The 13,136-nt window shown below is 38.2% G+C and overlaps 1 non-coding gene across 1 annotated transcript; it reads left to right on the top strand.

Annotated features, from left to right (window-relative positions):
* The first annotated feature begins 7,416 nt into the window (after positions 1–7,416).
* LOC145118077 (small nucleolar RNA R71) lies at positions 7,417–7,523 on the top strand. The gene has a single exon (XR_013713061.1). It is a non-coding gene; the product is annotated as a small nucleolar RNA R71 (small nucleolar RNA).
* Positions 7,524–13,136: the final 5,613 nt, after the last annotated feature.

Below are 13,136 nucleotides of genomic sequence, written 5' to 3'. Positions count from 1 at the left end.
GATGATGAACATGTATTTTGGATAATTAAAAATGAAAATTTTCTTTTGAAAATTGGGTCGTTACAAACTGGCAGAAAAATCGTGTTTTTTAACTTGGACTCGCCGAGTTGGGGATATGTAATTGCTGAGTCAGCGCTGTATGAACAAAAACTCTTTTTCTGCTTCAGGTCCATTATGGAATTCAAAGAGAATATTGAGACAATACTCCCACTTGTTTTTCTTCAGTTAAATGTACTCTTTGACCCTTCTAACTGTCGGACTCGATACCGAACTCAAAACTCCTATTTTCTTGTCTAGACTTGACTCTTCTTGTTATTCCCTCATGCTCTATACTCTTGCATTCATACCCTCATCCTAATTCTGAAAGGAACAAAACAACACACAAGGAATAGAAAAAGGAAAACAACCTAAAAATTCCTAAATACTACTTGTCCAAATATCAAACCAAACAAACAAACCAAACCAAACAAAATAAAAAATGTTCTAAAGCAACCTCACAATAAAAGCAAAAAGGATAAACTAATCTTCATCATCTTCCTCATCATCATCGCCAACTCCGCTCCCTCCAACTCCACTTCTTCTCGAGTTAACCCTTTCTTCCCAACTCCTAATATGCGAGTATCCGGGTCCATCCATAGGTGGAATGTGCATGTGGTTCATCATATGTGCAAGAGCCATATAATTGTATGTTATACCTCGCCCCATGTCATCTTGATATCGTCTCAACTCCACATTGTACCAATCCATTGGTAATTCTTCTTCCACCGGGATTACCGGTGGGTCTTCATGTGCATGATCTTGTCTTGGCCTAACCCGCCTACCCGGTTCCTCGGGTGCCACAACCGCATCATCACCCGGGATTGCAAAATGACCACCACCATAATCTTCTACGATTCTCTCCCTCCTATAAAGCATAAAACTAAATGGAGGTGTGGGCATCATAGTTAGCATATTTCCGGCTCCTCTTTCCAACACATCATACGACCTTGCCAAGCGGGTCACAAACATTCCACCATTAATCTTTGAAGTTGTCCTATTTTTTACCGCTCCATCTCCCAAATACTTTGCCAAACAATAAAGTATATTGGAAAATGTATTTGGCATAATAATGCACCACAAGTAGAAGATATCAAGGGTTGGGACTTTGTCATCATCTTTTCGCATATTTATGGTACTAGCAATCAAGCGGTGAATTAAACGAGGAATGGGGGACCGTATGCTCCCCTCTTGAGCTGCCGAAGGAATGTAGACTCTATTTGCTATTGTGTTCCACCATGTTGAGCTAACTGTACCCTCCGGAAGATCCCTATGGCAATTGTCTAGAAAAGTACCAATGGCCCCAGACATGACCACATATTGGTCATAAATATCCATTTTCCAACTTAGCTCCGCGATACTACACTGACGGACTTCCCCACCAAGACAAAACGTGTGGACATTTGGATTGTAGTAGTTATTACCCCATTGAAGGTAATGGTAGAAAAGAATTCCTAGCAGAGTTCTTGGTATACCGGCTCTTGGATCCTAAACAACCTTCTCCACACATCGCATGTGAATGATGCCCCGTTTTGTACAAAAGCTTTGACCAAGTATGGAGTCAACTCCTCTTCCAAACCCACTTGTCCTATCCATTCCCAATCTATCTCTTTCGCACGTAAATTTCTTTCTTCTTCAATGTTTTGAGTTTCTTCTGCGCCCGAACCAATGTTGAATTTGAATTTATTTGTGGAAAATTCAACCAAGGAATATCCCCATGGCTACTTCCAGAACTCTGGCCTCTTCTGGACATTTTCTGTAAAATCAACACAAAACGAAACCACAAGACCACAAAAACATTAAAAATTAAAAATCTGGACAGTTGCAGCATGGGCTCGTCGAGTCCATGAACAGACTCGGCGAGTCGGAGGAACTGCTCGAGTCGCCCGTCCGATTTGGACCAGATCAACTGTGAAAACTCGAAATTTATTCCAAGGGTTTGTCTAGGGTTGTATATCAAGTGTTAATTCACAAAATAATTCAACTATAACACTCTAATTTGACCAAAATCGAAACCCTAGAATTCAAGTCAAGTTCAAAATCGGGTTTTTCAACAAATTAGGGCCATTATTCTACCAAAGATTGAACCTTTAACAAAATTAGGAGTAAAAGATCTTACCTTTTGACGAGAAATTGAAGAAATCACGAAGATTGGAGATGCTTGCTTGAGAGAAACCTTGCTCGTCGAGTGGTAGGCTGAATGAATAATGTTTTTACTTTTAGGGTTAAAACCCTAATTCACAGATATTTTTTTCTGGTTAAAAAGTCGACTCGTCGAGTAGGCATACCGACTCGCCGAGTAGGTTTACGATTTTGCAAGAAGTCGCAAATTCTGAATTGGACTCGCCGAGTCTGTGTAATGGACTCGTCGACTTATTGACTCTGTTTGAAATTTTTTTGCTTTTCTTAAATTTATTCCATCACACCCCACACTTAAGCTTTGCTTTCCCTCAAGCAATCATTTTAAGCTAAAATGAAGATGTAAATTGTAAATCCTAATAACATACCAAAGAAAAATAAAACTAAAAGAAAACGAAAAGGAAAAGGAAAAGGTAAAAAGAAAGCAAACTCAAATGGCGGGTTGCCTCCCGTAAGCACTTCTTTTTGAGGAGTCTTGAGCTGGACTCCTTCCCGCTCTACGTTGTAACGGCCTTCTCCAAGTGCAATCCTTCTTCTAGTCCTTCATCCTTTGGCATTCCCTCTTTGTATCTCTTGACCCTATGCCCGTTGACTTTAAAGCTTGACCCATCATTACTCCATAGCTCAATTACCCCATATGGATAGACATGCTTGATTGTAAAAGGCCCGGACCAGCGAGTGTACAATTTTCCCAGGAAGAGCTTAAGTCTTGAATTGTACAAAAGAACTTTTTGGCCTTCTTCAAACACCCTTTAACCTTGCATCATGCCATTTCTTAGTCTTGTCTATATATATTAAAGAGCTAGTGTATGCTTCGTTTCTAAGTTCCTCAAGGGCATTCATTTGCATAAATCGGTTAGCACGAAGTTCGGTTAGGTCAAAATTACATAACTTCAAAGCCCAAAATTCTTTATGCTCGAATTCAACCGGCAAGTGGAAATTCTTTCCATAAACCAACCTATATGGTGTAGTGCCAATAGGTGTTTTGAAAGCTGTTTTAAACGCCCAAAGCGCGTCATCAAGCTTGTCCGACCACTCTTTTATATTACTTCCAACCGATCGCTCCAATATTCGCTTCAATGCCCGGTTTGTAACTTCGTTTTGCCCACTTTTTTGTGGATGGTAAGATGTTGAAAATCTATGGTGTACACCATATTTTTGTAACACCTTAGATAATTGATCATTTGCAAAATGGGCTCCCGGATCACTAATTAAAGCCTTCGGAACACCAAATATTGAAAACAACTTCCTAAGGAAGCGCACCACTACACAAGCATCATTAAAAGGCAATGCTTGTGCTTCCGCCCATTTAGACACATAATATACCACCACCAATATTTATTTATTTTCTTTGGATATTAGGAACGGTCCCATAAAGTCAATCCCCCATACATCAAATATTTCACAAACTTGAATGCTATTTTGGGGCATCTCTTTTCGGGATGAAATATTCCTCGACCTTTGGCATGAATCACACTCCTTAACATATTGAGTGGCATCTTTGAAAATTGTTGGCCAATAAAAACCTGTATCAAAAACCTTTTTAGCTGTGTATTGTGCTCAATGATGTCCTCCGATGGGCCCACTATGAAAATGTCTCAAGATTTCTCGACTTTCTTTCCTGAATACGCATCTTCTTATCATACCGTCGGCGCAGCTTCGAAAGAGGTATGGCTCATCCCAAAAGTAATACTTAATTTCAGAAAATAATTTCTTCTTTTGTTGTCTAGTCAAATCCTTTGGAATATAGTCACTTGCTAAATAATTTGCTAAATCTGCATACCAAGGTACTTCACCTGCTATAACCATAAGGTACTCTTCGGGAAAATCATCTCCAATCTTGTTATCTTCTAATTCTTCCAAGTGCGGGTTCTCTAACCGTGATAAATGATCAGCTGCCACGTTTTCCATTCCCTTTTTGTCTTTAATTTCAATGTCAAATTCTTGTAAAATCAATACCCAAAGTATCAATCTTGGTTTAGCATCTTGTTTAGCAAAGAGATACTTATGGACAGAATGGTCGGTAAATACAATTGTTTTTGACAAAACTAGATATGGGCGGAATTTATCAAAAGCATAAACCACCGCGAGTAAGTCCTTTTCGGTAGTAGTGTAGTTTTCTTGAGTGGGGTTTAAAGTCTTACTTGCATAGTAGATAGGATGAAAATGTTTGTCAATTCTTTGTCCCAATACAGCTCCCACCGCATAGTTACTAGCATCCATTAGTTCAAAAGGAAGACTCCAATTTGGAGTTATCATGATAGGAGCACTAGTCAACTTTTCCTTTAACAATTGAAAAGCTTCATTGCATTCCTTAAAAAAGTCAAATGGGGCATCCTTCAAAAGAAGTTGAGTCAATGGCCTCGTGATCTTAGAAAAGTCTTTAATGAAACGTCGGTAAAATCCCGCATGGCCTAAAAAGCTCCTTATCCCATTTACATTAGTTGAGGGTGGAAATTTAGCTATAGTATCAATTTTTGCTTTATCCACCTCTATTCCCAACTTTGAAACCTTGTGTCCTATCACAATCCCTTCCTTTACCATGAAGTGACACTTCTCCCAATTTAGAACTAGATTTGTCTTCTCACATCTTGCCAACATTAGGTCTAAGTTAGATAAACAATCGTCAAAGGAAGACCCAAAAACCGAGAAGTCATCCATGAAAACCTCCATAAATTTCTCGACCATTTCATGGAAGATAGCCATCATACACCTTTAGAAGGTAGCTGGTGTATTGCATAACCCAAAAGGCATGCGTCTATATGCAAATGTCCCACTTGGGCAAGTAAAAGTGGTTTTTTCTTGGTCTCGTGGGTCAATTGGAATTTGGAAGTACCCCGAGAAACCATCAAGAAAAGAATAGTAAAGATGCTCGAATAGCCTTTCAAGCATTTGATCGATAAATGGTAGCGGAAAGTGATCCTTGCATGTGGCATCATTAAGCTTCCGATAGTCAATGCAAACGCGCCACCCGGTTACGGTTCGTGTTGGTAAAATTTCATTCTTCTCATTTGTCACAACCGTCATTCCCCCTTTCTTTGGCACCACTTGAACTGGACTAACCCATGGGCTATCAGAAATGGAGTAGATAATTCCCACATCTAAAATTTTGACAACTTCTTTCTTTACCACCTCTTGCATGTTTGGGTTTAAACGCCTTTGGTGTTGAACGACCGGCTTTGCACCTTCTTCAAGAATTATTTTATGAGAACAATAGGAAGGACTTATTCCTTTTATATCGGTGATTTTCCATGCGATGGCTTTATTTCTTTTCTTTAGAACTTGTACTAACTCTTCTTTTTCAGCCTTGGTGAGGTCGGAAGCAATAATAACAGGCTTTTGATACCTTCTTCGAGATGCGTATTCCAAATGTTCAGGTAAGGTTTTCAGCTCTAATTCTGTGTTCTATACACTGAACACGTCGGGTCCATAGAGGGGGCTCATCGAGTCCAGGCTAAAATCTTCGACTGATCACGATTTTCTTGATGGACTCTTCGAGTCAGTGATTTCGACTCGACGAGTCGACTGTTCAGAGCTCCTGATTCTTTCTTCGTATTCAGATTCTTCAAGCATTCTCTGTATCTCTCGCAGGTCCCGTTCAGCATCAAAGTCATCTTCAAAGGCATATGTGGATTCGCTTGACTTGTCTTCCTTCAGTTTTTCCATTAGCTCATCAAAAACGTCCACCGAGAAGGCCGTGTCATCACTATGCTTGGAATGTTTCATTGCTCGATCAACGCCAAATGTAACTGACTCTTCTCCTACCCGAAGAGTAAGCTTGGATTCTCTCATGTCTACTATGGCACTTGATGTATTTAGGAAAGGTCTTCCAATAATGATCGAGACTTGGTGATCTTCTTCCATATCTAGGACTATGAAATCCGCAGGGAATACAAATTTATCGACTTTTACCAATAAGTCCTCACATATTCCCCTTGGAAAAGTCACCATATTGTTCGCTAAATGTATTGCCATACAGATTGGTTTCGGCTCCGGAAGGTTCAACTTTTTAAAGAAAGAATATGGCATAAGATTGACACTTACCCCCGAATCCGCCAATGCATAACTTGTAGCTAAGTTTCCAAATTGGCATGTCAAAGTTAAGCTACCCAGGTCTCCCATCTTCTTTGGTAATTTGTTCAACATTGCAGCTGAACAATTCTCATTAAGCACCACCATGGACACCTCTTCCAACTTCTTTCGGTTAGTGAGTAGCTCTTTTAGGAATTTTGTGTACTTGGGCATTTGTGCAACCACTTGTATGAAAGGGATGTTGATTTGGAGGGCTTTAATGTGTTCCAGGAACTTTTTATAATATTTATTATGCTTTTCTTGTCTTGCCCGGCTTGGAAATGGCAATGGAGGTTGATATGGTTTCAAAGGGGGGTCATTTTTTTGTTCAGACTGTGGACTCGTCGAGTCCTTATCCCCGACTCGACGAGTCGGGTCGACTGTTTGGGATTTCGGGTTTTCATTCTGTTCCTCCTACACCTCTTCTGTATTCTCACTCATTATAGGTGCCAGAGGGGTAATTATCTTCCCACTTCTAGTCGTTACAATGTTGATTTGAGCTCCTCTCGGATTTTTCTCGGTATCGCTTGGAAGTTCACCCGGTGCTCTTTGATTAATTTGTAGCGCAAGTTGGCCCAACTGTTTTTCAATGTTGAGAATAGAGGCCTGCTGATTTCTCATCATTGCTTGTTGTTCCCTTATTGATGCTTTAGTATCATTGTGTCTTTTTTCGGATGCGGCTACAAATTGCTTTAGCATGTCTTCAAGATCCATTTTCTTTTCTTGCACCGGCTCCTCCTTTTGATAGAAACCTCTAGTTTTCAGCCTATACTTCTCCTCCTTTTCCTTCTTGTATTCGTCATATGGTAGCCACTCTTTTTCCGGTTCCCATGTTCGTCTAGATCATAATCTTTAGTGAGGTGAGGCCCGTTACAGTTTTCACATCCCACCCGGATGGCATGGATGGATTGATCCATCTTTGTCATTCTTCGGTCCATACTTTCCAATTTAGCCATCACGGCTGCCATACTATCATTGAATGAGTTCACCACCCCTCGAGCTGAGTCGTTACTTGGATTATGATATTCTCTAGAATGCTTAGAGAATTCTTCAATTAGCTCCTTTGTAACACCGATATTTTTCTTCGTGAGTGGTCCTTGGGAATCAAGGAGTTGCCTAGTCATCATGTTTACTCCATCATAGAAAATGGAGACCTCTTGTTGAATGTTAAGATCATGGTGGGGGCAATTCCTTAACAAGCCTTTGTACCTTTCCCATGCCTCAAAAAGTGAATCTCCCACTTGTTGTTCCAAGTTTGCAATTGCCTTCTTCAATTTTGCTATTTTGGAGGAAGGGTAAAATTGATCTATGAATTCTTCATGCATTTTAGCCCATGTGGTGATAGATCCTGGAGGGAGTGATTTCAGCCAATTTTTCGCGCTCCCTTAAATGTAACTGGTAACATATGAAGCAAGACAGTCTCGCGAGGTACATTAGGGATGTTGAAGTAGTCGGCTATGTCGTTGACCTCCTCGATATGCTTGTATGCGTCTTTGTGATCTTTCCCGTAGAATGGGATTTCCTTGCGTTGGGCCAGTATGTGACCTTTTAGTTCAAAGTTAGCAGTTGCTGGAATTGCGGGTTGCACGAGTCCCGACCCGGTGTCGTCATGCATTCTTCTCTTGTACTCTCCCATGGGTATATTTTCGATGTCCGTCATGGTGTTTTCGGGTTCGGCTTCTAGGTCGCTTCCTTCTTCGGTTTCTATTTCTGTCTCGTATTCGGTTTCTTTTGGATTGGGATTGTATTCAAAACCTTCTATCTTACTTTCTTTGCTCTTTTGGCTGCTAGACTCACCCACTTTCTTTCCCGTATTCTTTCCAAAAACAGATTTAAGGTCCTTGAAAGGTGACTTCTTTGGCGGGTTAGTCTCTTCAACGGTCTTATCCTTGCCTTCCTCAAAGCTGATTCCGGATTTTCAAGGGGTGGTACCAAAGATGTATTCGATCATCGGGTCATAAAATACCTGAAAGAAAACAGAAAACACGCGTAAAAAGAACAAAAACGAAATAGAAACGAAAATAAAAAATGCGATGGACTCGTCGAGTCAGTTCGACTGGACTTGACGAGTTCAAGGCTAAAAACAGAAAACTAAGAAAGTTTAAAAATAAAAAGCTAGTAACCTAAACTATATAATTAACTACTGAAAATAATAACTTTGTGCAAGAAAAATCTTACACAAAGGATCGATAACTCTAGCAATTAAGATAACTATTTAAAATCATTCCCCGGCAACGGCGCCAAAAACTTGATGTGTGTAAATTGCACTAGTTTAAATCCTACTACTTCAAACACAAATAACACACGAAAGGCAGTGTACCTATCGTTTAGCAATATAGTTCAAGTAAGCCGGGTATTGAACACAGGAACGGTAACAATTATATTAAACACTAGAATTACCTAATTAAAACAGACACTAAAAAGAAAGGGTTTTATCTAGTTTTGCAAGACGAGAAACTTAACAATTAACTAATGCTTAAACAAAAACAACTAACAGCTAAGGAAATTGAAGATAACTAGATTCAATAATAAAAGAGACTTCTGTTTAGGTTCGACTCACTTGTTTCTATAGTTGATTTTATGGCAAGTGCAATGGATTATTTTGTCATTGGCTACCAATAAATGTGATTAGGCTCATGTTCACTATTACTAATCCGTAGAAGACAAATTAATTTAAACAGTGGCCAATTATTTAAAATAATGAATTTCCTAGTATTTTGATTTGGGTTAAGTAAGACTATTATTTATAGCTAATTAAATGACTAATTTAATCAACATCTTGTATGGTTGTTCATCACACAAGCTTACACATTAACTTACCTGTTTTCTATTAATCCTAGGTTCATATTCACTAATATTAGGCATATAATATTGTTTTCACATAAATCATATGAAGCAAGTAATTAAGAGGATGTTCATGCAACTTAATAGAATTGATAATTAACAGAAAAAACAGTTATTGTCAACACATAAGGATCGATTACAAGCTTAGCAAAACAGTTTTCACCAAATCAAATAATCCACACCATAAAATCAATCCATATTAACAAGCTAATCTACCCTAAAAAGAAGTTACGAGTTTTAGCTCATAATTACAGCAAATAATAACTCAAAAACGTAATCTAGAAGTAAAAACATAGTTTTGTGCAATAGATTATGAAGAAGAGAGTATATGTTGCCTTTAATCACTTTCGAATTGAACTCTAGGGTAAAATCTTCGAACTCCAGAGCTTAAATAACCGTTCAATCACAGCTAAGTCGCCAAGGGATCAGAAGAGAGGTTTTTGTCTTGGGCTAGATGGCCTTTATATAATTTTCTGAAAACAGGGGCGACTCGTGGAGTCCATAGACCGACTCGGCGAGTCCGTCACTTAAATCCCATGGGCGGCAAGTCTTTAATTGTTCGCGAATATTCGTGTCTACTCGGTGAGTAGATGGCCAACTCGTCGAGTTCTTTATTCTTTTAGCTTCATTTTCTTATTTCTTTGTTCCCCTAGCTTCTGTTTGCTAATCCCGCTTCCTTTTTAACTCGAGCATGTCTTTTAGGCTGCAAATATAATTTAAACACAATTAAGTACCTTTTGTTCAATAATTAGGACAAATTAGCCAAAAATTATTAAGATTTTAGACAAAATATATAACCAAATATGCACATATCAAATTACATGCTTATTAACTAGAATATGTGTTAGATGTATATTTGATGACATACGATGTGCGAAACAGATTTGGTTCTATATGTGTTAAGATGTATATATGATATTATTACACAATAATAATAATAGAAGGATTATTACTGAGAAGATAAAAGTATATTAATACTTAATACTCTGTATTAAATGTATACATTAAATTAGTATAGTGTTGCCTAAACATAATTGGTATTGGAAGTAGTTGATTATAAGCATTGTAGTATTTCCTAGTGATGAGATAAGACTTATAAAGGATGCGTAGTTGAAGTTGAGTTGAAAGAGTGTTAGTTATACCCTGCATTGTAAAGATATTACATAGAAAAGAAATATGTGTTGATTACGAGTATAGTAATCTTGTCTAATTATAAACTAAAACCCAAAGAGATGCTTACATCAATTAAGTTTGGATATTGGATGACATCATATTAAGGGGTGTGTGTGATAGTAATGGAGAGTATAACTCTATTCTATGACACTATCAGGTGTCGATGTACGAATTTACGCACCAGAGTACGATATTATATTCCTTTGGACAACCATATATTGTGGGTCCGACCAGGTAACTATAACGGTATGTATGGTCATCTCCCAGAGCAAGATGACAACACTTGATCAATATAGACAGTCTTGTGAATTACGTTGCTAGTATAGACTTATAAGCCACAAAAGTATGTAGTACCTTTATGACTTACATCGACCAAGGAAGCCCCTAGTTGTGTAGTCAAACCATTGTTCTAAACGATTCACCAAGAGAGTTGATTCTTCCTGATAATCATGGACTAAGATTTGTGAGAATCGGTTGGGATGGGTTTGTATGGGTGTAAGGTTTTATAGATATCTAAGTTATGGGATATATATCTATATTGTTTGATAACACTTGGTTTTGCAGGTTTGATAATTACAAATTATTATCATAATAATATTGTGGGATTAAAAACCCTATATATATGCATGCATGCATATTAATGCGAACACTTAAAAAAATCGTCATATCGTTTTTTTTAGCATAGATATGGCTTAGACACTGCATTTCGTTAATATTTGTGGTTTTTGTTTTGCAAAATGATGAGCATATTAGGAGTTCTCAAGTTCTCGCAAATCTTTAAATTCTCAAAAGAAATTTCCTTTATATATATATATATATATATATATATATATATATATATATATATATATATATATATATATATATATATATATATATATGCATATCTGCATCCGCAGTCCATATGTGTGAGTACGATAATCAATGTGCAAGGACAAGGCTCAAACCTTGAGTTAATCTTTAAGATCAACGTCTGCTCTTAATATAAAGTTCCAGTCGAATCTGGTAAACTAGTTAGGACTTGAAGGTAAATATTCAACAAAGTATTCAAGTAATAAATGAAGTAAAATTGAGTATAATTAATGCAAAGATATTTAAAGAACAAGAAGAATGTAATGAAAGAACTTTGACTTGAAGGAAAGTGAAAGTGATGTGAAGAGAATATTTCCTTTTCCTGGATTAACTCTTGAATCGTTCACATATATTAAAATGGTGAAACATTCAATCCTTATATAGTGTAGGAGGAACATAGTACAAACCGGAAAACATTCTTAGGAATGGACAATAATCAGTGTTTGACAAACTGATATCTAAAAGATACTTTTAAATAAGTCCTATGAACTGTTACATCAAAGATAAGACAAAATGCATTAAATGCATGAACAGACTTTGGATCTCGGAACATGTGGATCTCGAACTTGATCTTAAATCTCGGAACTTCACCATATCTTGGACTCGGCTGACATTGGAACTTGATTTCTTGGGATTGCTAGAGGTTCACTTTTCATGATTCAACAATCTCTCCCTAAGTGCACTTAGCAATCATGTCAGCTTAGTTGGCTTCTTCGGTAATGAACAAGTAGGATCTATAGAGCCAATTTCGGACTTCCAGATACCATTGGAGATGGTTGATGAATTTGTTCTTCACGTTCATCGGAGCATCAGACTTTGTTGCATTGTCAATGAATTTTTGGAGAGTCTTGGAGGGAATAAGGTGTTTGCCAATAACTCGAAAGAATTCCTTTTTGTTGGTATTCTTTGCAAGTAGACATATCCGAGCTCTAGTTCATCAATAGGTCCTTCTGCCAAAATTTGTGCTTCAGGTAGTTCATAGTTGATCTTGGCCAAAAGCTTTTCTGTTCCCAACAGATGCGCAAATTTGAAATCACATCGGCAGAACTCAGCAACATAATCTTTGAGGAAGTTCATTGTGGCACTGTAAGCAGCAATGCTCATTTGATCATTCTGGTGACTTAGAAACTGAGCGGAAATGGTGAGAACATCATTCAGATTGATGGAAGGTAAGTCTTCATCCGTGATGGTGATGGTGGTTGTTTTGTTTCGATTGATGTAGTATCTGTACACCATGCATTTCATGTCAAACTTGCTCTGAACCTTTCGTCCGAACCCAACAATTTTTGTGATTCTCTTCTGAGACCGCACTTCCTTTTGAGGTCGTGCATTGACGGAGTAGAATGTCTTCAGTCTATCTCACTCAGTTCTGATTATTGTTTGAGGATCATCGGTGGGATGGAGTGAAGCGAACTTGATGTAATACCTTCCGAATGGAGAGATTGGGAGATCGATTTGGTCTGAATCTTGCATGGGTAGATCAAAGTACATGAATGGAACAATTTATTGGTCATGAACTATTCCTTCTCGAAAGAGTGGGGATATGCCCAACATCGAATTGGGGTTGTCTTTTAAAGCTTGGATCCAAATGCTCTCTTCAAGTGCTTGATCAATTTGAGCTTATAACCAGCCTTCAGACTTCTTGAATGTCCTTTCAGGACTATGAGGTTCCGAGGCAAGCTTTTTTCCTTTGTCTTGATGTTTCTTGTTCAAGTCAAAAATGACTTTTTGAATGTTTTCTGTCATAGTGAACTCTGGTGGATGAGGAATCAGTGGCTCTTCTGGAATGTCATCAGTTTCCGAAGAGGAGAACCTTCATCAATGGGCACTATTCTTGGAGAGGGGATAGGAGGCATCATAGACTGGGTAGCTCGGAATCGTCGATGGTGAGATTAGTCTTGACTTTGGCCATTTCGCGGCTTCTTCGAAGAACTTCTGCCAAGGATGATGGCCAAGTAACAACAGACCATATCCTTTTCTCTTCCTCTGAAAGAACTTTAGCCGAAAATTTTCGAGGAGCT

The sequence above is a fragment of the Lactuca virosa genome, chromosome 5 (genome assembly GCF_052849685.1).
Source record: "Lactuca virosa cultivar CGN04683 chromosome 5, Lactuca_virosa_CGN04683_v6, whole genome shotgun sequence".
Lineage (NCBI taxonomy): Eukaryota > Viridiplantae > Streptophyta > Magnoliopsida > Asterales > Asteraceae > Lactuca > Lactuca virosa.
The sequence above is the reverse complement of the archived record's forward strand: the minus strand, read 5'-3'. Positions and strand labels throughout refer to the sequence as shown.